Source organism: Rutidosis leptorrhynchoides, chromosome 3 (assembly GCF_046630445.1).
Source record: "Rutidosis leptorrhynchoides isolate AG116_Rl617_1_P2 chromosome 3, CSIRO_AGI_Rlap_v1, whole genome shotgun sequence".
In the NCBI taxonomy this organism is placed as follows: domain Eukaryota; kingdom Viridiplantae; phylum Streptophyta; class Magnoliopsida; order Asterales; family Asteraceae; genus Rutidosis; species Rutidosis leptorrhynchoides.
The window spans coordinates 33,861,905-33,866,872 of NC_092335.1; positions in this window are offsets into that span (position 1 = coordinate 33,861,905).

Below are 4,968 nucleotides of genomic sequence, written 5' to 3' on the forward strand. Positions count from 1 at the left end.
ACAGGAACTGATAAGTAATGTGTACTAAACGAGTTAAAACCCTACACCAAAATTAGGGTAAGTGGGTTATCACTTACAAATGGTAAACCCATTTTGTCACAAAATGTTAGGCCCATTTTCTAATAGACCAATGCTTTGAGCGTGTTATTGGTTGACTGGTTGCCAATTTAATACGGACTATTAATAGTTAATTATTAATACAAATATAATTTAATTTATTGTTGGCATTTTAAAATTACAATCGTAAATTGGGGTATTCAAATTTAATAAAATTTGGTGTTTAAAAAAAGTTCAAATTTTCATTTGTCGAATGACAACGTTACGTCTTCTCGATAATGTACTAACATCACAAATTCTTCCGACACGATAAATTTCTTCATCCTCCACTGAGCTGTGGTGCCATTAAACGATCAAAACCACCCCCTAACCAACCAGAACCACTCCTTCGTTGAACCGTCAAAAACCGTTAATCGATCAAAACCAACTGTTTTTTTTAACATTAAGTTAACCAACCGTTAACCAATCAAAATCACCCTGCAGGAAAGCGCGGTGTTTAATCCTCACACTAAATCTAAACCCTAACTTAATTTGATGAAAATTGATGTAGAACAAGTGTAGAACAGCATGTTCTAGATGCGGTTCTACATCCTGCTCTACATAAAATGTAGAACCAAGCAAACAATGCATCTAAAGACCAAAACTAAAAATTGTTCGACTCGAATTTCACATGTTTTGTTCGAATTTCACCTTTTTTTTTTCTTTTCAAAAATCAACATTTTTTTTATTATTTAGCCCGATTTAGAGTTTAGAGTTTAGGGTTCAGACTAATATTTATGATAATGGAAGCACAAATGTTGACAAATAAGACCACTCCCAACCATGACATGCTTCATTAAAAAGACTGAACTCCACGTCAGCAACACGTCATTTCTTCCTCAAAAAGACTAAAAAAGACTGAACGCTCCCAACCATTATATACTTCTTTAAAAAGATGGACCCACTTTTTATTTATTAAAAAATCTAAAACATTTTAAAGTAGAGTTATAAATTTTTATCTTTGCATTCAGACCACACAAGGTCAGACTATCACTCCACATTTCTTAAACATATAATTAAAATAACACTTGGGACCCATATTAGGTCCGTCTTCAACCTTTCACAAAAAGACCTGTTTATTAATTTTGCTTTAAAATTAAAATGACAATAAAGATAGGGTCATGCTTATGCCGTCATTTTTAGGATGTAAAGGACACTCCCAATGAAGCAACGGTTGGGAGTGATCTAAGAGAGTTATGGTGTTTGGTTTGATCCTACTAATGATTTCTATTAATATAGCATCCTTTGGACTCACACTCATATCAGGTAATAGATATGGATTTACTATATATACTTCGACATGGCATACCAATATCCGCCGCGAAGCGCGGACCACGTACCTAGTTATATACTAAAAAGAATCACCCGCAAACTGTAGATTGCTTATAAATCAATTTTATAACTGGGTTACCCGGTAGGCCAGTAGCACCAACTTTTTTTTTACTGGGAGCACTACTTGAAAGCTCAATTTTTTTTACTCACTAGACAACCATGGACAACCATTGAACAACTATTGGACTGGTGGCACGTGCCACCATAGCTTTTATGGTGGCTCCGCCATTGCTCTAAATCTTAATTGGATATATTGGAGTAGTGCTTTTGTCTTATTTCAATAAAGATTTCGTGTAATCTTAAGACAATATATTCATATTGGGTCGAAATACTTTATTATGAAAATGTTTACACGATTGTAAGTTTATCCGATTTCCTTATACCCCATCTCCAACACAAATTACAACCGGACAAACTAGAAAACATTCGAGCTTAAACATAAAAGAATTTTATAAGTGTAAGTCTAAATCTTATAATACATGCAGAGTTGATCGACAAACATTAAAATGAATCAACTTCACTCAATAATACAATATAGTGCATGCATATAAAATTATAGGCTATAGGATATGATGATGCTTCCATAACTTCTAGTAGTAAGCATAAATTAATTTTATGTTATCTAAAGACTAAAGATCACCTCCTATAACACATAACACAGTTATAATAATTCAAATATTCAATATATTTAAATAAAATTAAAAATATCATCCCTCATAATATGGGAAGACAGAGGACATTTACACCCACTCATCCACATTTAGAAGTGTGGGTTGTTTTATGGTCAATCTTGAATTTCCAAACAAAAGCATTGGATGCTTCTCATTTAGCACAGAAATATGTGTGTTTTCACCCAACCTGTTTCATCCCAACTAGCTTTGCCCTTCAAACTCCTAGGATATATTTCATGTTTTTGCTACAACTATATATTATTTTGGTAAAATAACAGTAACTTTTTGTGCAATAACACTCCAATAGTAGTTACCTTTAGTAAAAAGGAACATTTTATTATAAAAAATAACATTATTATCTTTACTAGAAAATAATAAATAAAAATATATATTTACCTGAATTTTTAGCAAAATGTCATCCAAGTTTGTGTTATGTCTTTCAAATAAGCACAAGAGCACAAGAAAAAAAATATAGGAAGAATGATATTGCCTTATCAACCGAAACAAGTATATTATCAAGATCAGATACCAACACTTACTTTTTGTACATGTATATATACGGTTGGAGGTGGCAAAACTGGCAAATCGGTTGCGTTATGTACACTCAAGACATTCAAAACAATCAAGACAGGTTTGGTTCAAAACAATTACTTTTTGTACTGGTCTAAGAGTGGGGATGAAGCTTGGACATATTATTGAAGGGGCCAAATTCATTTTAACGTAAAAATTGTACTTGAATATAGAACATCCACAGTCACAAGGGTGGTGGTCTAGTGGTAGAATTGCTAAAAATACAAGGAGGTCCTAAGTTTGAACCTTGTGAGCAAAAAATATACCCCTCTGTGGCCGGAGGGACGACTCCGGGGCCGGGCTAAGCAAAGCAGGTGGTGGTCAGCTGAAATTAGTTAGCTCACAAAACATGACGAATACTTGGGTTAATCCAAAAAAAGATAGAATATTCATACTATGCTACCATGGACAAAGTTAACTTCTTGATTCCCTTTTGACTAATATACTTGTATATGTCGATCAATTTGTTGACATGCTTATTTATGTTTTTACCTATAACTATATCCACTTAAATCTTTTTATGTAGTGTTTAAACCTTTTGTCATATACCCATTCTCATGAATATATGAATGGAGAATGTTAAGGCTACGTTGAATATATGAATGGAGAATGTTAAGGCTACGTTTAAGCATTTATTGTGTTAGTTTTTATTGTACAACATACTTAGGGCTATGTTATCATTTTCCATGAATCAAAGATGTTATAAGTTTTGATGAGAGTAGGGCTTGAAATAGCATCAATTAATGTCTACTAAACTAAAAATCCTTTACCAAATTAGCCAACGAAAACTTTTCTACAGATCCGAAAAACTAAATAATTTTATAATAATAAGGGGAACTTCATCAATGGAATGAAGGTCCAAATTACAACCGGACAAACTAGAAAACATCCGAGCTTAAACATAAGAGACAACTACGCAACCTCACTACAGGAAACTTAAAAGCATGAAAGCAACACCAAAATAGTGTTATTACTACTGCCGCCGCCACCACCCCCACCACCCCCACCACCCCCACCACCACCACCACTACTACCACTACTACTATCACTACCACTACTACCACCACCACCACCACCACCACCACTACTACTACTACTACTACTACTACTACTATTTTATTACCTACGTGCTAAAAGCGACCAGAAATTTGGTCGTTTTAGTTTTATCGCGTCGTCGTTTTAAGTTTGCGTTCACACTACAAACGGTCCCACAACTTCCGCTCAAATTACACAACGACCACTCAACTTTACACTTTTTCAGGGGTAGAAAGTGTAACTATATAATTTTATTAAAATAAAACAAATTAATTCCACCCGAATTTATAACGAGCCATATCTTCTCGCTCGGTGCGAGTTAAATTTTTCCGAGACCAACGTTCAACTCGAAAAAATCTGATGAACACAACGCGACTAACTATACGCAAAACGAAAATCGTTAAAAAAAAATAAATAACGGACCCTATATTTTCGCTCGGTGCGAGTTAAATTTTTCCGAGACCACCGTTCAACTCGAAATAATTTTACGAACACAACGCGACTAACTATACGCGAAACGTACATCGTTAAAAAAAAAATATTTTGGGCTATATTACATACATATACATACACGTCCAACAAACAACTCAACCTACTAGATATATTAGGTACCAAACAACGTATATCCAAATTCGACAGCGCATTGAATACAACCGAAGCAACGCGCGGTTTAATTTTTTTCTAGTTAAGTTCTAAGTCGAAGACCACAATCACAATGCTCAAGAATCCAAAATGGGTCAGTCAAAACTCCAAAGTGAGCCCATAATCACCAATGCTAGTTTCAACCCAATTTCTCTTTTAAACTCACATGCATTCAACAAATTACCTGCCTTGCTTTACTAGGCCGGGTGTAACGACCCGTCAAAATCGCTATTGACGCGGTACGTTATTCATTGATTTCATAGTGAGGTTTTGACCTCTATATGATACGATTTGTAAACATTGCATTCTTTTGAAAAGGCACACCATAAATGAATATATAAATCCAAGGTTTTCGACATCTGATAATTTCTACGTATAGATAATCACCGTAAACAATAGTTTACAATACTACATCCGTTGACAATACAGTCAAAATAAGTTACATGGTGATGTTTTTGTGAATGCAAAGTTTTCTCGAATAAAACATATGCAAAGTTTTCTCGAATAAAGCATATGCAAAGTTTTCTCGAATAAAGCATGTATGACTCCATGCACATAGCTTGTATAACGTATAAGTAAACAACGAAAGACTTCTAGGAACCCGAGAATAAACATGCTTAAA